The sequence below is a fragment of the Oncorhynchus mykiss genome, chromosome 17, assembly GCF_013265735.2.
Source record: "Oncorhynchus mykiss isolate Arlee chromosome 17, USDA_OmykA_1.1, whole genome shotgun sequence".
NCBI classification, from domain to species: Eukaryota; Metazoa; Chordata; class Actinopteri; order Salmoniformes; family Salmonidae; genus Oncorhynchus; species Oncorhynchus mykiss.
In genome coordinates, this window is record NC_048581.1 from 7,024,910 (window position 1) to 7,050,514 (window position 25,605).

At 42.4% G+C, this 25,605-nt stretch overlaps 1 pseudogene; it reads right to left on the reverse strand.

Annotated features, from left to right (window-relative positions):
• The window catches only part of LOC118940074, a 50,038-nt pseudogene that overhangs the window by 20,839 nt on the left and 3,594 nt on the right, over nt 1-25,605 (reverse strand).

Genomic DNA, 25,605 nt, shown 5'->3' on the forward strand with positions numbered 1-25,605 from the left:
GGGGATTGTGTAGGCCAGGTCAGATTGAATCCATGAGCTGACAAGGTAAAACTCTGTCGTTCTGCCCCTGAACAAGGCAGTCCTAGGCCGTCATTGAAAAAAATAATTTGCTCTTAACTGACTTGCCTAGTTAAATAAAGGTTACATTTTTAAAAAAAACTCTTTATCCACAATACAGCAGGGGGTGTAAAAGCCATACGTTTTTTTCAGCAGCAGACTACGATCGATAATGTCAAAAGCCACACTGAGTCAAACAAAACAGCCCCAACAATATTTTTATCATCAATTTCTCTCAGCCAATCAGTCATTTGTAAGTGCTGTGCTTGTTGAATGAACTTCCCTATAAGCTAAAAGTCTATATTTGTTTACTGTAAAATAGCATTGTATCTGGTCAAACACCATTTTTTAGGGTTGGTAACAGGCTGATTGGTCGGCTATTTAAGCCAGTAAAGGGAGCTTTACTATTCTTGGGGAGTGGAATGACTTTAGCTTCCCTCCAAGCCTGAGGGAACACACTTTCTAGTGGGCTTAAATTTAAGATAATGCTAATAGAACTGGCAATATCGGCTGCTATTATCCTCAATCCACGTTGTCAGACACCAGTAACATGTCATTGTTGATTTTTTCCCCAAAATTGCATCAAAGGAGTTCCAAAACTTTTTACAATCATTCTTCGTGTAATTCATAGTGTAGTTTCTTCATTTTACTCAGTTTAGTCACATGATTTCTCAATTTGCAATAGGTTTGCCAATCAGTTATTCAGCCAGACCTATATGCCATCTCTTTTGCCTCCCTCTTCATCATACCATTTTTAAATTCCTCATCAATCCACGTGGTTTTAACAGTTTTTACAGTCATTTTCTTAATGGGTGCTGCTTATTAGTAACTGGGATAAGCAATTTCATAAACGTGTCAAGGGCAGCGTCTGGTTGCTCGTCATTACACACCACGGACCAACAAATATTGTTTCCATTGTTGGAATCGGCCAAACTTGGAACATGGAGACATTAAAGAAGTGATAGGAAGTGAAAGAGACTGGGTGTTATGTCAGAAGTTAATGGTTCTCTGAAGAAAGACAGGTGGCTTCGGAATGTGTTGGGTGGACGAGAGGAGAGCAAAGTGTGAAACAGGGGAGACGAACATCTGTGGATTAGATGAAGGAGGGGTTGAGGTCAGGACAGATTCTCATCAGGGAGATAAAGGTCTGGTATCCTGTTACTCTCTTCCTGTGGAACCATAAGATGTAAGGATTGGAGAGAAGGAGTGTCTTAAGTGCGACATATATCTGGATGGAACAAACGTTGGGTTGTCTGAATTACAGATGTACAGAACCTTTGGGAATAATTCAACTTGGTTAAAGCTTCTCTAGTGTCCGTGAGTTATTTACTGTGAAAAAAAACAACATAATAACATCAACAACATAGGAATCACCACAAACAATTGTATGACCTCTTATAAAGAACATTAGGCCCAGCCTATTGGACTTTGGTTGTCCTAGATATGACTACTATATTGTGATCACAACAGCCGATGAATTTGGATACTGCTTTCAAACACATTTCTGCAGCAATAGTAAAGATATGATCAAAATATGTTGATGATTCAATTTCTGTACTGTTTGTAACTACCCTGGTAGGTTGATTGATAAACTGAACCAAGTTTATGGAATGTTTTTGTAAAACAAGCACCTTACATTAGGTCATCTTGAAACTTTCCCTCTAAAGCTAACTTTCATCAAGGTTTTATATGGTCTATCGGTTTCTCTCTTTTCATTGGCCGAATCCTTTTTCAGTGTTATGATATTCATTACATCCATATACACTACTCTATCTTCCTGTCAACTAACAGAACTCTGCTGGTTGTCCTGGTAACAGATACCAGTGGGCAGATCTATTTATTTGTTCAAACTGAACTACAGCACTTACTTTGATGTGTCAAATCTGATCCTTTCTTCTCTTCTCCTCCTCTCACAGTTCCACTCAGCCCTGTTGTTTTCCTGCAGTCCACCAGCAGCACAGACAACCTCTTCATACCCAGCAGTAAGGTGTTTCCGGGAGAGGCATGACACGGGGACTCCGGGAGAGAGGAAGGGCTAGCGTTGTCCTGGTAACCATAAAGAGGAGACACAGACACATACCATTATGGATGCTGATGTCACTGTTGTCATAAACTGCTTTACAGAAACACAGCCCAGACCCAGATAGAGCAAGCTGTATGCTAGACCAGACCAAGCTGTACCATCTGGTGTTCTGATCTGGAGAGACTCTTCTCTGCCTCGTCAGCATCAGGATGTTGAGTCTCCCCAGAGGATCCACGATAGTCATGTCTCTCTCCTGTGTTAACGAGAACATCAAACAGATGGTGAACTTATTACCATCATCAATTATTACTGTCTATTACAGTCATAGGGTCTTATCAGAGGCATTAATATCTCTAAATTAATTGGGTGCCTTTTGTGTCCCTTTGATATTTTAAGTATAAATTATGCTCCATTATTACATTTTAAAAGCCTGTTATATATAATTAAATCTAATTTAAAAGTCCCAAAAATATATGTAGCAATGGCAGATTGACCCTTTAACAATTTATATAGTACTGAACATCACATTGAAGTGAAGAACTTAAGTAGAATGCCCCTTAAAACCACACATTAGTTCAACAACTGCATAGTTTGTGCCCCTGTTTTTAAGACAATACTCACTGGTGTTAATGAGATATTCTGTCTCCTCCTCTTTCACTCCCAAAACGTCTTCCTCCTTCACCTTTACTGAGATATAAGCTTTTAGAGAGGAAGAGGATGCTTTCTCTTCTTTCCCTATAACAGCCTCCTCTTCCATTCTGAAAGGTTCTTTCTCTCCTTTCACTGTAATATCCTCCTCTTCGTCTTTCACGACAATGTTCAGCGGCAGAGCATCTTTCTCTCCTTTCACTGTAATATCCTCCTCTTCGTCTTTCACGACAATGTTCAGCGGCAGAGCATCTTTCTCTCCTTTCACTGTAATATCCTCCTCTTCATCTTTCACGACAATGTTCAGCGCCAGAGCTTCTTTCTCCGTACAGCAGACATCCACTTCTTTAGCAGGGGGTGAGTAGTTTAATGAGCTCATGGTCAGGGATGTTAGCTAGCTAGTTAGCATTAGCGAATAGCCTAGTGCTAGGCTCAGTATCAATCTTTAACAAATTTGCAAATTGAACAAGCAAATTAGGTTCAAGTTAACGTCAACTGAAATGTGTTTTAAACACTGCGATTAGCTAATGCACATTAACATGGTCTAAAACGTCAATCTGTAAGTTTTATGTTGTCTAGCAAGCTATCGAGGTGGTTGAAAGAGTTGGCGCCTTGTTGTTCTTGAAGAAGCGTCCCGTCCAGTCCATTATACGTCACGCAAGAAGCATCACCTGAAAGACGCTCGTCGCCATCTGCTGGCTGGAGTGGGTAACGCAGTTTGGAAACAATAGTTACAACACTTTTTGTATTGGAAAGAACGTCATAATTATTTAACAACTAGCTGATATATTTTCTCTTTCGTCATACAACTACTACTTTCCTGTACACAGACGTAAAAGCGTAATATGAATATGTAGATGATGAATAAATACTTCTATGAATAGGTAGTGTGTTAATACACATTTTCTCTGTTAATTTTTTACACAAATTATCAATGAACCTACTAGGTACCTCCCCAAAGCCTTAAACACGGGCACCCTCATAGATATCATCCTAACCAACTTGCCCTCTAAATACACCTCTGCTGTTATCAACCAAGATCTCAGCGATCACTGCCTCATTGCCTGCATCCGTAATGGGTCAGCGGTCAAACGACCTCCACTCATCACTGTCAAACGCTCCCTGAAACACTTCAGCGAGCAGGCCTTTCTAATCGACCTGGCCGGGATATCCCGGAAGGACATTGATCTCATCCCGTCAGTAGAGGATGCCTGGGTATTTTTTTTAAAATGCCTTTCTAACCATCTTAAATAAGCATGCCCCATTCAAGAAATTTAGAACCAGGAACAGATATAGCCCTTGGTTCTCCCCAGACCTGACTGCCCTTAACCAACACAAAAACATCCTATGGCGTTCTGCATTAGCATCGAACAGCCCCCGTGATATGCAGCTGTTCAGGGAAGCTAGAAACCATTATACACAGGCAGTTAGAAAAGCCAAGGTTAGCTTTTTCAAGCAGAAATTTGCTTCCTGCAACACTAACTCAAAAAAGTTCTGGAACACTGTAAAGTCCATGGAGAATAAGAACACCTCCTCCCTACTGCCCACTGCACTGAAGATAGGAAACACTGTCACCACTGATAAATCCACCATAATTGAGAATTTCAATAAGCATTTTTCTATGGCTGGCCATGCTTTCCACCTGGCTACTCCTACCCCGGTCAACAGCACTGCACCCCCCACAGCAACTCGCCCAAGCCTTCCCCATTTCTCTTTCTCCCAAATCCAGTCAGCTGATGTTCTGACAGAGCGGCAAAATCTGGACCCCTACAAATCAACCCGGGCTAGACAATCTGGACCCTTTCTTTCTAAAATTATCTGCCGAAATTGTTGCCACCCCTATTACTAGCCTGTTCAACCTCTCTTTCGTGTCGTCTGACATTCCCAAAGATTGGAAAGTAGCTGCGGTCATCCCCCTCTTCAAAGGGGGGGACACTCTTGACCCAAACTGCTACAGACCTTAATCTATCCTACCTTGTCTTTCTAAGGTCTTTGAAAGCAAAGTCAACCAACAGATTACCGACCATTTTGAATCTCACCATACCTTTTCTGCTATGCAATCTGGTTTCAGAGCTGGTCATGGGTGCACCTCAGCCACGCTCAAGATCCTAAACGGTATCTTAACCGCCATTGATAAGAAACATTACTGTGCAGCCGTATTCATTGATCTGGCCAAGGCTTTCAACTCTGTCAATCACCACATCCTCATCGGCAGACTCAACAGCCTTGGTTTCTCAAATAATTGCCTCGCCTGGTTCACCAACTACTTCTCTGATAGAGTTCAATGTGTAAAATCGGAGGGTCTGCTGTCCGGACCTCTGGCAGTCTCTATGGGGGTGCCACAGGGTTCAATTGTTGGACCGACTCTCTTCTCTGTATACATCAATGATGTCGCTCTTGCTGCTGGTGAGTCTCTGATCCACCTCTACGCAGACAACATCATTCTGTATACTTCTGGCCCTTCTTAGGACACTGTGTTAACAACCCTCCAGGCAAGCTTCAATGCCATACAACTCTCCTTCCGTGGCCTCCAATTGCTCTTAAATACAAGTAAAACTAAATGCATGCTCTTCAACCGATCGCTGCCTGCACCTGCCCGCCTGTCCAACATCACTACTCTGGACGGCTCTGACTTAGAATACGTGGACAACTACAAATACCTAGGTGTCTGGTTAGACTGTAAACTCTCCTTCCAGACCCAGATCAAACATCTCCAATCCAGAGTTAAATATAGAATTGGCTTCCTATTTCGCAACAAAGCATCCTTCACTCATGCTGCCAAACATACCCTTGTAAAACTGACCATCCTACCAATCCTCGACTTCGGTGATGTCATTTACAAAATAGCCTCCAATACCCTACTCAACAAATTGGATGCAGTCTATCACAGTGCAATCTGTTTTGTCACCAAAGCCCCATATACTACCCACCATTGCAACCTGTACGCTCTCGTTGGCTGGCCCTCGCTTCATACTCGTTGCCAAACCCACTGGCTCCATGTCATCTACAAGATCCTGCTATGTAAAGTCCCCCCTTATCTCATCTCGCTGGTCACCATAGCATCACCCACCTGTAGCACGCCCTCCAGCAGGTATATCTTTCTGGTCACCCCCAAAACCAATTATTTCTTTGGCTGCCTCTCCTTCCAGTTCTCTGCTACCAATGACTGGAACGAACTACAAAAATCTCTGAAATTGGAAACACTTATCTCCCTCACTAGCTTTAAGCACCAACTGTCAGAGCAGCTCACAGATTACTGCACCTGTACATAGCCCACCTATAATTTAAGCCCAAACAACTACCTCTTTCCCTACTGTATTTTATTTATTTATTTTGCTCCTTTGCACCCCATTATTTTTATTTCTACTTTGCACATTCTTCCACTGCAAATCTACCATTCCAGTGTTTTACTTGCTATATTGTATTTACTTTGCCACCATGGCCTTCTTGCCTTTACCTCCCTTATCTCACCTCATTTGCTCACATCGTATATAGACTTGTTTATACTGTATTATTGACTGTATGTTTGTTTTACTTTGGTGTAACTCTGTCCTTGTATGTGTCGAACTGCTTTGCTTTATCTTGGCCAGGTCTCAACTTGCCTACCTGGTTAAATAAAGGTGGTCTCAACTTGCCTACCTGGTTAAATAAAGGTGTTCTCAACTTGCCTACCTGGTTAAATAAAGGTGAAATAAAATAAAAAGTGTATCTATGATAAAAAATGACAGACCTCTACATGCTTTGTAAGTAGGAAACACTGCCGATTTTGCAGGCTATCAAATACTTGTTCTCCCCACTGTATAGCCATATTATAAAGTATGAAAAGGCTTGTTCGTTCACATGTCATGAATTCACTATGACATGATATTTGTATACGTTTTGTTAGACTTTTATTATGTAATAGATCATATGGGTTGAAAAGTGTTTCATTAGAAAAGTATGAAAATCAAATTAAATATTATTATTCACAACCGGTGTAGACCTTAGTGAAATGCTTACTTACAAGCCCTTAACCAACAATGCAGTTAAGAAAAATACTTGTAAAGTACAAAAAAAAGTCCCTCTGACACCGCCTGGTATAGAAGTCCTGAGTGGCAGGAAGCTTGGCCCTAGTGATGTACTGGGCCGTATGCACTGCCCTCTGTAGTGCATTGCGGCCAGAGGCCGAGCAGTTGCCAAACCAGGCAGTGATGCAATCAGTCAGGATGCTCTCGATGGTGCAGCTGTAGAACGTTTTGAGGATCTGAGGACCCATGACAAATCTTTTCAGTATCCTCAGGGGGAATAGGTTTTGTCATGCCCTCTTCATGACTGTCTTGGTGTGCTTGGACCATGACAGTTTGTTGGTGATGCGTACACCAAGGAACTTGAAACTCTCAACCTGCTCCACTACAGCTCTGTCAATGAGAATGGGGCATGCTTGGTCCTCCTTTTCCTGTAGTCCACAATCATCTCCTTTATCTTGATCACATTGAGGGACTGGTTGCTGTCCTGGCACCACACGACCAGGTCTCTGACCTCCTCCCTGTAGGCTTTGTTGTTGTTGTCAGTGATCAGGCCTGATGACACTGTTCAATGATGGCGTTGGAGTCGTGTCTGGCCTTGCAGTCATGAGTGAACAGGGAGTACAGGAGGGGGCTGAGCATGCACCCCTGAGGGGCTCCCCGTGATGAGGAGCAGCGTGGCAGATGTGTTGTTACTTACTCTTACCACCTGGGGGTGGCTCATCAAGAAGTCCAGGATCTAGTTGCAGAGGGAGATGTTTAGTCCCAGGTTCCTAAGCTTAAAGATGAGCTTTGAGGGCACTATGGTGTTGAAAGCGGAGCTGTAGTCAATGAATAGCATTCTCACTTCTTTTTTTTATCTAGGCAAGTCAGTTAAAGAACAAATTCTTATTTACAATGACAGCCTATGAAAGTGGGTTAACTGCCATGTTCACGGGTAGAAAGACAGATTTTTACCTTGTTAGCTCAGAGATTCAATCTAGCACCTTTACGGTTACTGGCACAATTTTCTAACCACCTGCCGCCTCTACAGTCATGGCCAAAAGTTTTGAGAATGACACAAATATTAATTTCCACAAAGTTTACTGCTTCAGTGTCTTTAGATATTTTTGTCAGATGTTACTATGGAATAGTGAAGTATAATTACAAGCATTTCATAAGTGTCAAAGGCTTTTATTGACAATTACATGAAGTTGATGCAAAGAGTCAATATTTGCAGTGTTGACCCTTCTTTTTCAAGACCTCTGCAATCCACCCTGGCATGCTGTCAATTAACGTCTGGGCCACATCCTGACTGATGGCAGCCCATTCTTGCATAATCAATGCTTGGAGTTTGTCAGAATTTGTGGGTTTTCGTTTGTCCACCCGCCTCTTGAGGATTGAACACCAGTGCTCAATGGGATTAAGGTCTGGGGAGTTTCCTGACCCTGGACCCAAAATATCGATGTTCTGTTCCCCGAGCCACTTAGATATCACTTTTGCCTTATGGCAAGGTCATGCTGGAAAAGCCATTGTTCATCACCAAACTGTTCCTGGATGGTTGGGAGAAGTTGCTCTCGGAGGATGTGTTGGTACCATTCTTTATTCATGGCTGTGTTCTGAGGAAAATGTTTGAGTGAGCCCACACCCTTGGCTGAGAAGCAACCCCACACTTGAATGGTCTCAGGATGCTTTACTGTTGGCATGACACAGGGTTGATGGTAGCGCTCACCTTGTCTTCTCCAGACAAGCTTTTTTCCGGATGCCCCAAACAATCGTAAATGGGATTCATGAGAGAAAATGACTTTACCCCAGTCCTCAGCAGTCCAATCCCTGTACCTTTTGCAAAACATCAGTCTGTCCCTGATGTTTTTCCTGGAGAGAAGAGGCTTCTTTGCTGCCCTTCTTGACAACAGGCCATCCTCCAAAAGTCTTCGCCTCACTGTGCGTGCAGATGCACTCACACCTGCCTGCTGCCCACACACCTGCCTGCTGCCCTCACACCTGCCTGCTGCCATTCCTGAGCAAGCTCTGTACTGATGGTGCCCCGATCCCGCAGCTGAATCAACTTTAGGAGACGGTCCTGGAGCTTGCTGGACTTTCTTGGGCGCCCTGAAGCCTTCTTCACAACAATTGAACCGCTCTCCTTGAAGTTCTTGATGATCCGATAAATGGTTGATTTAGGTGCAATCTTACTGGCAGCAATATCCTTGCCTGTGAAGCCCTTTTTGTGCAAAGCAATGATGACGGCACGTGTTTCCTTGCAGGTAACCATCGTTGACAGAGGAAGAACAATGATTCCAAGCACCACCCTCCTTTTGAAGCTTCCAGTCTGTTATTCTGGAAGAATTTGTTCTTAACTGACTTGCCTAGTTAAATAAACGTAAAAAATGAATTAAAAATTAAAAATTCGAACTCAATCAGCATGACAGAGTGATCTCCAGCTTTGTCCTCGTCAACACTCACACCTGTGTTAACGAGAGAATCACTGACATGATGTCAGCTGGTCCTTTTGTGGCAGGGCTGAAATGCAGTGGAAATGTTTTGGGGGGATTCAGTTCATTTGAATGGCAAAGAGGGACTTTGCAATTAATTGCAATTCATCTGATCACTCTTCATAAGATTCTGGAGTATCTTCAAATTGCCGTCATACAAACGGAGGCAGCAGACTTTGTGAAAATTAATATTTGTATCAATCTCAAAAAGTTTGGCCACGACTGTACATAGGTATTCCTTTTGTCCAGATGTGAAAGGGCAGTGTTGAGTGCAATAGAGATTGCATCATTTGTGGATCTGTTGGGGCGGTATGCAAATTAGAGTGGGTCTCTGAACTGATGAAACCAAGATTAAACTCTTTGGCCTGAATGCCAAGCGTTAGGTCTGGAAGAAACCTGGCACGATTCCTACGGTGAAGCGTGGTGGTGGCAACATCATGGTGTGGGGATGTTTTTCAGCGGCAGGGACTGGGAGACTAGTCAGGATCGAGGGAAAGATGAACGGAGCAAAGTACAGAGAGATAATTGATGAAAACCTGCTCAAGAGCACTCAGGACCTCAGACTGGGGCAAAGGTTCATCTTCCAACAGGACAAAGACCCTAAGCACACAGCGAAGACAACATAGAAGTGGCTTTGAGACAAGTCTGATTGTCCTTGAGTGGCCCTGCCAGAATCCGGATTTTAATCCGATCGAACAACTCTGAAGAAATCCTGAAAATAGCTGCGCAGTGACGCTCTCCATCCAACCTGACAGATCTTGAGAGGATCTGCAGAGAAGAATGGGAGAAACTCCACAAATACAGATGTGCCAAGATTGTAGTGTCATACCCAAGGTGGCTTGAGGCTATAATCACTGCCAAAGGTGCTTCAACAAAGCACTGAGTAAAGGTTCTGAATACTTATTTAAATGTGATATTTCAGTTTTAATTTTAAAATGCATATGCATACATTTCTAATCCTGTTTTTGCTTCGTCATTATAGGGTGTTGTTGTGCAGATTCATGAGGGAAACCTCCCAATTTAATCCATTTTAGAATATTCCAGTAAATTCAGGAAGTAAACTGAAAATTCCAATTCTCTTCTATAGTTTTCAATGAGGAAAATGTGGAATTTGGTTTACTTTCTGAATTGACTGGAAATGAAATGGATTTGACTCCAACCCTGGTTTTACTACAAATCTGTCAACGTCATCATTTAGTCAATCGATGTTATAATGCATAAAGCTCACAGATGTGATTGTTCTCATTCAGAGTAAATTATTCTAATTGAATAAAACATAATTAAACAAATCAAATGTATTATGTACCTGAATAACTTCAACAACCTGGTTGATTCTCTGGTTGATTCTCTGGTTGATTCTCTGGTTGATTCTCTGCTCAACAACACTGACTGTAAATCAATCTGGTTGATTCTCTGGTTGATTCTCTGCTCAACAACACTGACTGTGAATCAATCTGGTTGATTCTCTGGTTGATTCTCTGCTCAACAACACTGACTGTGAATCAATCTGGTTGATTCTCTGCTCAACAACACTGACTGTGAATCAATCTAGTTGATTCTCTGGTTGATTCTCTGCTCAACAACACTGACTGTGAATCAATCTGGTTGATTCTCTGCTCAACAACACTGACTGTGAATCAATCTAGTTGATTCTCTGGTTGATTCTCAGCTCAACAACACTGACTGTGAATCAATCTAGTTGATTCTCTGGTTGATTCTCTGCTCAACAACACTGACTGTGAATCAATCTGGTTGATTCTCTGCTCAACAACACTGACTGTGAATCAATCTGGTTGATTCTCTGGTTGATTCTCAGCTCAACAACACTGACTGTGAATCAATCTAGTTGATTCTCTGGTTGATTCTCTGCTCAACAACACTGACTGTGAATCAATCTGGTTGATTCTCTGCGCAACAACACTGACTGTGAATCAATCTGGTTGATTCTCTGCTCAACAACACTGATCGCGTCAAACTTTGCTGTGTGTCCAGGCTGTCACTTCTGTCATCAGATACTAACACCAGTGCTGCACCTTTGTCCTTGTCCCTGGATGACGGCTTCCTGCTCCCTCTTCCATGGTGGGAACACTGCTGACTCAACATGGGCTTCCTGGTTATGAAAGAAAGTGTGGTGGTCAATGGTAGCCACTCTCATTGTTTGAAGCAGTTGTGGTCTTTGTTGGCATGTATCCAGACCCCAGAATGGTAGTAGAAAGGAGCCTGTTCCCTGCACGCTTCCTCACAATCATTGGCTGGATCGACCACTCCCCCAACTGACCACAGGACCAGTATTGCTGTCTGATCTTCATTCCTACAGCCTTCATCTCCGTCCCTGGAGTCTCTTCACTGTCTGATCTTCATTCCTACAGCCTTCATCACCGTCCCTGGAGTCTCTTCACCGGGTAAGTATAGATAGTATAAGAAACCTCTCCCATTCTACTTGTCTATTATCTTTGTTTAGAAATAGTCATTTGTGTGACCTACTGATTTTCCCTACAATTTCTTTTAAGGATTTAGAAATATAGAAATGGTAGAAGGAGGAATGTCAGAGTCTGGAATATAAATATATACAGTGCCTTGCGAAAGTATTCGGCCTCCTTGAACTTTGCGACCTTTTGCCACATTTCAGGCTTCAAACATAAAGATATAAAACTGTATTTTTGGGTATTTTCAAGTGGGACACAATCATGAAGTGGAATGACATTTATTGGATATTTCAAACTTTTTTAACAAATCAAAAACTGAAAAATTGGGCGTGCAAAATTATTCAGCCCCTTTACTTTCAGTGCAGCAAACTCTCTCCAGAAGTTCAGTGAGGATCTCTGAATGATCCAATGTTGACCTAAATGACTAATGATGATAAATACAATCCACCTGTGTGTAATCAAGTCTCCGTATAAATGCACCTGCACTGTGATAGTCTCAGAGGTCCGTCAAAAGCGCAGAGAGCATCATGAAGAACAAGGAACACACCAGGCAGGTCCGAGATACTGTTGTGAAGAAGTTTAAAGCCGGATTTGGATACAAAAAGATTTCCCAAGCTTTAAACATCCCAAGGAGCACTGTGCAAGCGATAATATTGAAATGGAAGGAGTATCAGACCACTGCAAATCTACCAAGACCTGGCCGTCCCTCTAAACTTTCAGCTCATACAAGGAGAAGACTGATCAGAGATGCAGCCAAGAGGCCCATGATCACTCTGGATGAACTGCAGAGATCTACAGCTGAGGTGGGAGACTCTGTCCATAGGACAACAATCAGTCGTATATTGCACAAATCTGGCCTTTATGGAAGAGTGGCAAGAAGAAAGCCATTTCTTAAAGATATCCATAAAAAGTGTTGTTTAAAGTTTGCCACAAGCCACCTGGGAGACACACCAAACATGTGGAAGAAGGTGCTCTGGTCAGATGAAACCAAAATTGAACTTTTTGGCAACAATGCAAAATGTTATGTTTGGCGTAAAAGCAACACAGCTGAACACACCATCCCCACTGTCAAACATGGTGGTGGCAGCATCATGCTTTGGGCCTGCTTGTCTTCAGCAGGGACAGGGAAGATGGTTAAAATTGATGGGAAGATGGATGGAGACAAATACAGGACCATTCTGGAAGAAAACCTGATGGAGTCTGCAAAAGACCTGAGACTGGGACGGAGATTTGTCTTCCAACAAGACAATGATCCAAAACATAAAGCAAAATCTACAATGGAATGGTTCAAAAATAAACATATCCAGGTGTTAGAATGGCCAAGTCAAAGTCCAGACCTGAATCCAATCGAGAATCTGTGGAAAGAACTGAAAACTGCTGTTCACAAATGCTCTCCATCCAACCTCACTGAGCTCGAGCTGTTTTGCAAGGAGGAATGGGAAAAAATGTCAGTCTCTCGATGTGCAAAACTGATAGAGACATACCCCAAGCGACTTACAGCTGTAATCGCAACAAAAGGTGGCGCTACAAAGTATTAACTTAAGGGGGCTGAATAATTTTGCACCCCCAATTTTTTAGTTTTTGATTTGTTAAAAGTCTGAAATATCCAATAAATGTCGTTCCACTTCATGATTGTGTCCCACTTGTTGTTGATTCTTCACAAAAAAATACAGTTTTATATCTTTATGTTTGAAGCCTGAAATGTGGCAAAAGGTCGCAAAGTTCAAGGGGGCCGAATACTTTCGCAAGGCACTGTACAGTTGGTTTACAATGTATATGATGGTGTGTCTAGACATTATGGACCGTATATGAATATAAAAGGTGTGTCCATCAGTAGTTATATAGGATGAGCCTTGACTAGAATACAGGGTGGAGTACTGGGTGGTAGACGGCTAGTAACAGTGACTAAGTTCAGGGCAGGGTACTGGGCGGAGGCCGGCTAGAAGTGACTATTTGAACATTCATATTGAACAGCCTTACCTATAGAGTAGCACCACCACCCATCAGACCATTCTCATGTTGATGTCAAAGCTGCAGTGTATTGTTGCTATAGGAGTTTATGATTAATAATCCTATTTATTTCAAGCCCCACTAAGATGTCATCGTACTATTCATTTAAAGACCCTCTGTCAGATATAAATCATCAGAGTGGGAAACCAACTGACATGGAAACAATGGAGCAAATGTATCACTATCAGAGGGGTGTATTATGACATCAGATAGAACTACTCAGACATTCCAAATATCACTTGATTATCAGAGGGGTGAATTATGACATCATATAGAACTACTCCGACATTCCAAATCAGGCTTCATCCACATCATGAAGGTGGATATTGAGCCAACCATTTCATAAGTAATGACCGGGCTGATGGAAACAGGATATGCCTGAAAAATTTAATAATTGGTGACATTTTGTTACTTCGTTTGACAATTTGTTTGTCTTTTTGTGTCAGTAAAAATGTTTAAGCGAGAAATGGCAGTGGAAACTCTTTGATGCGCAAATATTTATATAACAACCATCACATCTTAGTTAACTTGGAGTCACGTGATGATATCTTGTGTGGTTCCCCCACTACGATTCGGAAACCCATGTAGTTTATTAGGCTACAGATGAAATAAGTTATGAACTTCACAGGGTGGTGAAACTACATGTGATGAGCTTGATGCTCCATTCCAATACACTTTGAGGGTCTTATTCTGGTGACATGATGACCGATGCTTGGTTGCCATTTGACAAATAAAATAATTGCTCTCACCCATAATAATCTCATCAATCGGGTAACAATGTTTATTCAACCAGTGGGAGCGTTGTAAATGCCCCCAGGAAAGTCGAACGAGGAACTCTTCATTGAGACAATGATAAACAGCAATCTGTGGGAGAGTTGTGGTGGATATTATAAAATAAGGATCTGCTGGAGTCCAAGTCAAACCAAGATTCTTTATTTCTGAGCTCAGAGAGAATAACAGAGTTACACAGCGCAGTGTAGACAGTCTGAATTCCTGAAGCATTGGGTGATGAGCACATATCTTTATAGTTTCCTATTCCTGGGCGGGACTTTATTCATACAAGGACACAGGTGCAAATTGGTTTGCAACACAGAATGATAGTCCCAAGAACAGGAGATTATAATAGGACAGTTTCACAAGGTTAGTCACATACTCAGTTATGTGGACACACAAACAACTAACATTTTCCATTACAGAGTCTGAACATTTTCATTTCATTAAATCATCAGTGGGCCAACAATGCAAATGTCAACAATGGAACTAATGCATCACATCCAAATATCACTTGATTATCTGTAGTGCTGGAGGAATGACACACCCAGATAAACACACAGTCAGAGTTTAAAAAAGGACCATTTAAACACATGGAATCTGATCTACTCTATATTCAAACTGACATTCTCCATATTCAATTCATGTTTTCTAATAGAAACAAACAACTATATGTTTAAGTATACTTTGTACAATTCACTTTCATCTGGTAAAAACAAGTAAACACATTCTTAGTCAACAATATAAGACAACAGGAGCACTGTGTATGTTCTCTGATTCATTTTAAGTCAATGTGATGTGAAATATCAATATTACAAGTAATTCTTCTCTTTTGTGTGGATTCTCTTATGACGTTGAAGTGACTGTGATGAGTAATATGTTTTCCCACAGTCTGAGTATTTTGTAAGCCTTCTCATGTATTCTTTCAGGCTTCCTAAATGGGCAAACGCTTTGCACACTGGGAGCAGTGGTAAAGCTTCTCCCCTGTGTGGAGTCTCATGTGTTTTAATTTTTAAAATGTTTAATTTTACCTCCCCTTTTCTCCCCAATATCGTGGTATCTAATTGTTAGTAGCTACAATCTTGTCTCATCGCTACAACTCCCGTACGGGCTCGGGAGAGACGAAGGTCAAAGTCATGCGTCCTCCGATACACAACCCAACCAAATCGCAGTGTTAAGCAGTGTTAAGGCTTCTCCCCTGTGTGTATTTTCCCATGTTGGTTCAGGTGTCCTTTCTGGTTAAAACTCTTTCCTATTTTTACCAATGACCATACAGTTTTTAAATTCCTCATCAATCCATGGAGCCTTAACAGTTCTAACAGTCAGTTTCTTAACAGGTACATGTTTATCAATAATTGGAAGAAACAATTTAATATGGTAAAAACAGGTAAACACATTGTCAGTGTACAATATAAGACAACGGGAGCACTGTGTGTGTTCTCTGATGAAATTTTAAGTCAATGTGATGTGAAATATCAATATACACGCTAAGAGAAGTCATTTCTCTCTCCTGTGTGGATTCTCTAAAGACGTTTAAGTGACTGTTATGAGTAATATGTTTTCTCACAGTCTGGCCTTTTGTAAGCATTCTCCTCTGTGTGCAGTCTCATGTGTTCTCTCAGGCTTCCTAAATGGGCAAAAGCTTTGCACCCTGGGAGGAGTGGAAAGGCTTCTCACCTGTGTGTATTTTCTCATGATGTTTCAGGTTCCCTAAATTGTTAAAACTCTTTCCACACTGGGAGCAGTGATAAGGCTTCTCCCCTGTGTGTATTCTCTCATGTTGTTTCAGGGTCCCTAAATTGTTAAAACTCTTTCCACACTGGGAGCAGTGGTAAGGCTTCTCCCCTGTGTGTATTCTCTCGTGAACTTTCAGGTTTGATTTCTCATTAAAACCCTTTCCACACTGGGAGCAGTGGTAAGGCTTCTCCCCTGTGTGTATTCTCTCATGTCGTTTCAGTTTCCCTAAACCGATAAAACTCTTTCCACACTGGGAGCAGTGATAAGGCTTCTTCCCTGTGTGTATTCTCTCATGTCGTTTCAGTTTCCCTAAATCGTTAAAACTATTTCCACACCGGGAGCAGTGATAAGGCTTCTCCCCTGTGTGTATTCTCTCGTGCAGTTTCAGATGCCCTGGCCGGTTGAAACACTTTCCACACTGGGAGCAGTGGTAAGGCCTCTCCCCTGTGTGTATTCTCTCATGTTGTTTTAGGTTCCCTAAATTGTTAAAACTCTTTCCACACTGGGAGCAGTGGCAAGGCTTCTCCCCTGTGTGTATTCTCTCGTGAACTTTCAGGTTTGATTTCTCATTAAAACCCTTTCCACACTGGGAGCAGTGGTAAGGCTTCTCCCCTGTGTGTATTCTCTCATGTCGTTTCAGTTTCCCTAAACCAATAAAACTCTTTCCACACTGGGAGCAGTGATAAGGCTTCTTCCATGTGTGTATTCTCTCATGTCGTTTCAGTTTCCCTAAATCGTTAAAACTATTTCCACACTGGGAGCAGTGGTAAGGCTTCTCCCCTGTGTGTATTCTCTCATGAGCTTTCAGGTGTGCTTTCTGGTTAAAACTCTTTCCACACTGGGAGCAGTGGTAAGTCTTCTCCCCTGTGTGTATTTTCTCATGTTGTTTCACGTCCCATAACCGGTTACAACCCTTTCCACAGTGGGAGCACTGGTGTCGTCTTGCTGGTTTGGACGTCCCTGGCTCTGGTTCCTCTGAGTCTGGTCTTTCTCCTGCCAAAGACAAGTGTTTAAAAAAAATAGGGACCCGAATGAAACCACATGATAAAACAACCTTGCTACGAGAGTAAATCCTAATCAGATCTCTCAATAACCTGAGGCCAGTTTTAACAATCTTAGTGTGATTTTAAAACAAATGTAGAGCTTCCTGGTAATTACTGCTATGTTTACATTACTTATTTTATTCATCCTGTTTTACCAGTCAGAACACAAAAAACAGACAATTCTATGACACTCAAGACACAGACGTTGCTGGATTCCTATCAAGGTGGTTCTAAATACAGTATATCACAAAAGTGAGTACACCCCTCACATTTTTGTAAATATTTGAGTATATCTTTTCATGTGACAACACTGAAGAAATGACACTTTGCAACAATGTAAATTAGTGAGTGTACAGCTTGTTTAACAGTGTAAATTTGCTGTCCCCTCAAAATAACTTAACACACATTAATGTCTAAACTGCTGGCAACAAAAGTGAGAATGTCCAAATTGGGCCCAAAGTGTCAATATTTTGTGTGGCCACCCACCATCATTTTCTGCATCACTGCCTTAACCCTCTTGGGCATGGAGTTCACCAGAGCTTCACAGGTTGCCACTGGAGTCCTCTTCCACTCCTCCATGACGACATCACGGAGCTGGTGGATGTTAGAGACCTTGCACTCCTCCACCTTCCATTTGAGGATGCCCCACAGATGCTCAATAGGGTTTAGGTCTAGAGACATGTTTGGCCAGTCCATCACCTTTACCCTCAGCTTCTTTAGCAAGGCAGTGGTCATCTTGGAGGTGTGTTTGGGGTTGTTATCATGTTGTATGTATGTCACAGTACATGTTGGCATTCATGCTTCCCTCAATGAACTGTAGCTCCCCAGTACCGGCAGCACTCATGCAGCCCCAGACCATGACACTCCCACCACCACGCTTGACTGTAGGCAAGACACACTTGTCTTTGTACTCCTCACCTGGTTGCCGCCACACACGCTTGACACCATCTGAACCAAATAAGTTTCTTGGTCTCATCAGACCAGAGGACATGGTTCAGTAATCCATGTCCTTAGTCTGCTTGTCTTCAGCAAACTGTTTGCGGGCTTTCTTGTGCATCATCTTTAGAAGAGGCTTCCTTCTGGCACGACAGCCATGCAGACCAATTTGATGCAGTGTACGGCGTATGGTCGGAGCACTGACAGGCTGACCCACCACCCCTTCAACCTCTGCAGCAATGCTGGCAGCACCCATATGTCTATTTCCCAAACACAACCTCTGGATATGATGCTGAGCACGTGCACTCAACTTCTTTGGTCGACCATGGCGAGGCCTGTTCTGAGTGGAACCTGTCCAGTAAAACCGCCGTATGGTCTTGGCCACCGTGCTGCTGCTCAGTTTCAGGGTCTTGGCAATCTTCTTATAGCCCAGGCCATCTTTATGTAGAGCAACAATTATTTTTCTCAGATCCTCAGAGAGACCTCTGCCATGAGGTGCCATGTTGAACTTCCAGTGACCAGTCAGTATGAGGGAGTGTGAGAGCGATGAAACCTTTAACACACCTGCTCCCCATTCACACCTGAGCCCTTGTAACACTAACGAGTCACATGACACCGGGGAGGGAAAATGGCTACTTGGGCCCATTTTGGACATTTTCACTTAGGGGTGTACTCACTTTTGTTGCCAGCGGTTTAGACATTAATGGCTGTGCGTGGAGTTATTTTGAGGGGACAGCAAATGTACACTGTTATACAAGCTGTACACTCACTACTTTACATTGTAGAAAAGTGTCATTTCTTCAGTGTTGTCACATGAAAAGATATACCTAAATATTTACAAAAATGTGAGGGGTGTACTCACTTTTGTGATATACTGTATATAACTTTCATAGCTGCTTTAAACCCCATTTCTGCAGCATTAGTAAAGATATGATCAAACCATGTTGATGATTTCAATCCTCTACTGTTTGTAACTACCCTGGTAGGTTGATTGATAACCTGAACCAGGTTGCAGGCACTGGTTACAGTTCAAAGCTTTTGCTTGAGTAGGCAGCCTGATCACAGCTTTTCTTCAGTACTAGTTAATTAATGACCAAAGTCCTGAGTTTAGTTTGCCTGTTCAACAGTCTTGTAAAGATAGCCGCGTTGACTGGGACAGGCAATGTAACATCCATAATGTTTTAAGGAAAAGTTTTTGTAAAACAAGCACCTTACATTGGATCATCTTGAAACTTTCTCTCCAAAGCTACCTTTCATCAAGGTTTTATATGGTCTATTGGTTTCTCTCTTTTCATTGGCAGAATCCTTTCTCAGTGTTATATTCATAACATCCATATACCTGTCAACTAACAGAACTCTGCTGGTTATCCTGGTAGCAGATACCAGTCTATCTTCCTGGTAACAGATCTATTGTATTTGTTCAAACTAAACTACAGCACTTACTTTGATGTGTCAAATCTGCTCCTTTCTTCTCTGCTCCTCCTCTCACAGTTCCACTCAGCCCCATTGTTTTCCTGCAGTCCACCAGCAGCACAGACAACCTCTTCATACCCAGCAGTAAGGTGCTACCAGGAGAGGCACGATACAGGGACTCCGGGAGGGAGGAAGGGCTAGCGTTGTCCTGGTAAACATAAAGAGGGGACACGGACGCACATCATTATGGATGCTGATGTCACTGTTGTCATGAAGTGATTTACAGAAACCCAGCCCAGACCCAGAGAGATCAAGCTGTATGCTAGACCAGACCAAGCTGTATGCTAGACCAGACCAAGCTGTATGCTAGACCAGATCAAGCTGTATGCTAGACCAGACCAAGCTGTATGCTAGACCAGATCAAGCTGTATGCTAGACCAGACCATGCTGTATACTAGACCAGATCAAGCTGTATGCTAGACCAGACCAAGCTGGATGCTAGACCAGACCAAGCTGTATGCTAGACCAGACCAAGCTGTATGCTAGACCTGCTGATGCCACTGTTGACATGAAGTGTTTTACAGAAACCCATCCCAGACCCAGAGAGAGCAAACTGTATGCTAGACCAGACCAAGCTGTACCATCTGGTGTTCTGATCTGGAGAGACTCTTCTCTTCCTCGTCAGCATCAGGATGTTGAGGCTCCCCAGAGGATCCACCATAGTCATGTCTCTCTCCTGTGTGAACGAGGACATCAAACAGATCGGAAACTTATGACCATCTATTGCAATCATAGAGTTACAAGAGGCATGCATGTCTAAAATGGCCACTTTCATCATGATTTCCTAAAATAGTGTTTGTGATGCAAATGTAAAAGGGTCGTTCCACAAAATGGGTGGCTTTTGCATCCCTTTGTTATTTTAAGTAGAAATTATGCACCAATATAGAATTTTAACAACCTGTTATATTAGATGAGGGGAACTTCAATATAGACCACATGGAAAATTCAATACATCGAATTGAAAAGTCCCTAAAATATATGAACCAATGGCAGATTGACCCTTTAACAATTCCTACAGCACTGAACAACATATTCAAGTGTAGAACTTCAGTAGAATGCCACTTTAAAACCCCACATTAGTTCAACAACGGCATAGTTTGTGTCCCTGTTAAAGACAGTACTCACTGGTGTTAATCTCATATTCGGTCTCTTCCTCTTTCACCCCCAAAACGTCTTCCTCCTTCACCTTTATTGAGACAGCATCCTCTTCCTCTCTAAACGGTTCTTTCTCTTCTTTCACTATAACAGCCTCCTCTTCCTCCTTTTTCATTCTGAAAGATTCTTTCTCCATACAGCCGACCACCTCTTCATTAGCAAGGGAGGAGTAGTTTAGTGAGCTCATGGTCAGGGATGTTAGCTAGCTAGCTAGCATTAGCGTCTAGCCTAGTGCTAGGCTCAGTATCAATCTTTAACACGTTTGCAAATTGAACCAGTTGATACGTCAACCGAAACTTGTTTAAAACACTGAGATTAGCTAATGTACATTAACATGGTCTAAAACGTCAATCTTTCAGTTTTATGTTGGCTAGCAAGCTACCGACGTGGTTGAAAGAGTTGGCGCCTTGTTGTTCCTGAAGAAGCGTCCGTCCAGTCCATTATACGTCACGAAAGAAGAGTCAACTGAAAGACGCTCATCGCCATCTGCTGGCTGGAGTGGGTAACGCAGTTTGGAAACAATAGTTACTACACTTTTTGTATTGGAAAGAACGTCATAATTATTTAACAATAAGCTGATGCATTTTCTCTTCCAAATAATACGTTCCTGTACACAGACGTAGAAGCTCAATATGAATATGTAGATGATTAATAAATACTTCTATGAATAGGTAGTGTGTTAATACACATTTTCTCTGTTAATTTTTCACATTCTTTTTTATCTACATGTGACCATACTATTCCCTTAAAGCCACGCTCTATAAGATACAAATCATCCTGTAAACCACAGAGCAAATGCATCACATGCAAATAGCACTTGATTATCTGTGGTGCTTTACACTGGGTAGACAAAACATTAAGAACAGCTGCTCCTTCCATGACTTAGAAAGACTAGGTGAATCCAGGCTAAAGCTGTGATCCCTTACTGATGTCACTAGTTAAATCCACTTCAATCCGTGTAGATGAAGGGGGGAGACAGGTTAACAGACAGTGACACATTCAATACTGCCTTGCACACTCTCGCCTGCATCTAGCTGAAATAGAGATATCACTGGACAAATTCAGGTATGTTTATTCAGGTATGTTTATCCCCGTTTTGTTCCATTTAAACGTTTGTCAACAGAATCGGCGGAATGAATACACCCCTGATCATGCAAAAACACAGTTCACTTTCATTACAGACACGTTGTATTCCTTCTTGCATCTATGTGCTCTCCTCTTATCACCTTCTCCCTTTGTTTCTGTACTTCAATGCACAACACATCAGCTGTATGTGACCAGGCAAAAAAACCTTTCCAAGCCAAACCATTTCATAACTGAAACACACAGCTTACATTGTTGTCACCATATTAGCTAAAGTAACATCATAGTCAACAGAGCTAATAGAACTAACTCGTTAGTAAACCTGCTACAATCATGCTGTAACATTACAGTGTACAGTCAGTAAGCAGTTTAGCACTTACCTTGGCGGGTCCCAGTGGCAATAAATTAGTAAAACCAAAAGCTTGCCTTGACTTGGAAAAGTTCCAGTGTTGTGTTGGATAGTCATAGCCAGCTAGCTAACATAGCATCCCTCTGTTTGAGCCAAGTGTTTGAGTAGACTAAACTAGATAGCTGCATTTGCTAGCTAAGTAAGTGAAACTGAAAGTGGAAAATAAATGACGAAATATCTCTCTCTCGCTTCTCCTTCATTTTGGAATAAAATAATTTGTTCAAAACTGTTCAACTATTGTATTTTTCTCTCTTTTAGTCAACTACTCACCACATGTTATGCACTGCAGTGCTAGCTAGCTGTAGCTTATGCTTTCAGTACTAGATACATTATTTGATCCTTTCATTGGTTGGACATCATGTCAGTTCATGCTGCAAGAGCTCTGATAGGTTGGAGGACGTCCTCCGGAAATTGTCATAATTACTGTGTAAGTCTATGGAAGGGCTTGAGAACCATGAGCCTCCTAGGTTTTGTATTGAAGTCAATGTACCTAGAGGAGGATGGAGGATTCAAAATAGTATGTTTTAATAAATTATTTGGTGACGTGATTATATTTAGTATAGTTTTATCTAAAAAGGACCACTTTTAAATATTTTACCATTTTAATTTTTCTGAAAATAACTGAGGACGATTGTTCTCCCCTTCCTCCTCTGAGGAGACCCCACTGCACCCAAAGGACACCCAGCCAACTTGACACAATTGTGGGAAGCATTGGAGTCAACATGGGCCAGCATCCCTGTGGAATGCTTTCGACACCTTGTAGAGTCCATGCCCCGACGAATTGAGGCTGTTCTGAGGGAGAAAGGGGAGGGTCCAACTCCATATTAGGAAGGTGTTCCAGATGTTTGGTATAATCAGTAGATACATCTGCAATTTAGCAGACACTTTTATCCAAAGGGATTTGCAGTCATGTGTGCAAACACTTTACATATGGATGGTCCCAGGAATCAAACCCACTACCCTGGTTTAACAAGCACTATACTCCACCAACTGAGCTACAGGACCACAAGGAATGATCAAGGAATGACGCAGATAAACACACACAGCCTGAGTTTCAAAAATATAATTGTATCAAAGACCGTAACATTGAAACTGCATATTTAGTTACAATCAAATATTATTTGTCACATGCGCTGAATACAACAGGTGTAGATCTTAACGTGAAATGCTTACTGACAAGCCCTTAAAACCAACAACGTAGATAAGAAAAATAAGGGTTAAGAAAATATTCCCAAAATAAAAAGTTCAAAAAAGTAACACAATAAAAAACAATAACGAGGCAAAATACAGGAGGTACCAGTACAGAGTCAATGTGGAGGCTATATACAGGGGGTACCAGTACAGAGTCAATGTGGAGGCTATATACAGGAGGTACCAGTACAGAGTCAATGTGGAGGCTATATTCAGGGGGTACCAGTACAGAGTCAATGTGGAGGCTATATACAGGGGGTACCAGTACAGAGTCAATGTGGAGGCTATATACAGGGGGTACCAGTACAGAGTCAATGTGGAGGCTATATACAGGAGGTACCAGTACAGAGACAATGTGGAGGCTGTATACAGGAGGTACCAGTACAGAGTCAATGTGGAGGCTATATACAGGTGGTACCAGTACAGAGTCAATGTGGAGACTATATACAGGGGGTACCAGTACAGAGTCAATGTGGAGGCTATATACAGGAGGTACCAGTACAGAGTCAATGTGGAGGTTATATACAGGAGGTACCAGTACAGAGTCAATGTGGAGACTATATACAGGGGGTACCAGTACAGAGTCAATGTGGAGGCTATATACAGGAGGTACCAGCACAGAGTCAATGTGGAGGCTATATACAGGGGGTACCAGTACAGAGTCAATGTGGAGGCTATATACAGGAGGTACCAGTACAGAGTCAATGTGGAGGCTGTATACAGGAGGTACCAGTACAGAGTCAATGTGGAGGCTATATACAGGGGGTACCAGTACAGAGTCAATGTGGAGGCTATATACAGGGGGTACCAGTACAGAGTCAATGTGGAGGCTATATACAGGAGGTACCAGTACAGAGACAATGTGGAGGCTGTATACAGGAGGTACCAGTACAGAGTCAATGTGGAGGCTATATACAGGTGGTACCAGTACAGAGTCAATGTGGAGACTATATACAGGGGGTACCAGTACAGAGTCAATGTGGAGGCTATATACAGGAGGTACCAGTACAGAGTCAATGTGGAGGTTATATACAGGAGGTACCAGTACAGAGTCAATGTGGAGACTATATACAGGGGGTACCAGTACAGAGTCAATGTGGAGGCTATATACAGGAGGTACCAGTACAGAGTCAATGTGGAGGCTATATACAGGGGGTACCAGTACAGAGTCAATGTGGAGGCTATATACAGGGGGTACCAGTACAGAGTCAATGTGGAGGCTATATACAGGGGGCACCAGTACAGAGTCAATGTGGAGGCTATATACAGGGGGTACCAGTACAGAGTCAATGTGGAGGCTATATACAGGAGGTACCAGTACAGAGTCAATGTGGAGGCTATATACAGGGGGTACCAGTACAGAGTCAATGTGGAGGCTATATACAGGGGGTACCAGTACAGAGTCAATGTGGAGGCTATATACAGGAGGTACCAGTACAGAGTCAATGTGGAGGCTGTATACAGGAGGTACCAGTACAGAGTCAATGTGGAGGCTATATACAGGGGGTACCAGTACAGAGTCAATGTGGAGGCTATATACAGGGGGTACCAGTACAGAGTCAATGTGGAGGCTATATACAGGAGGTACCAGTACAGAGACAATGTGGAGGCTGTATACAGGAGGTACCAGTACAGAGTCAATGTGGAGGCTATATACAGGTGGTACCAGTACAGAGTCAATGTGGAGACTATATACAGGGGGTACCAGTACAGAGTCAATGTGGAGGCTATATACAGGAGGTACCAGTACAGAGTCAATGTGGAGGCTATATACAGGAGGTACCAGTACAGAGTCAATGTGGAGGCTATATACAGGGGGTACCAGTACAGAGTCAATGTGGAGGCTATATACAGGAGGTACCAGTACAGAGTCAATGTGGAGGCTATATACAGGAGGTACCAGTACAGAGTCAATGTGGAGGCTATTTTCAGGGGGTACCAGTACCGAGTCAATGTGGAGGCTATATACAGGGGGTACCAGTACAGAGACAATGTGGAGGCTATATACAGGGGGTACCAGTACAGAGTCAATGTGGAGGCTATATACAGGAGGTACCAGTACAGAGACAATGTGGAGGCTATATACAGGGGGTACCAGTACAGAGTCAATGTCGAGGCTATATAGAGGAGGTACCAGTACAGAGTCAATGTGGAGGCTATATAGA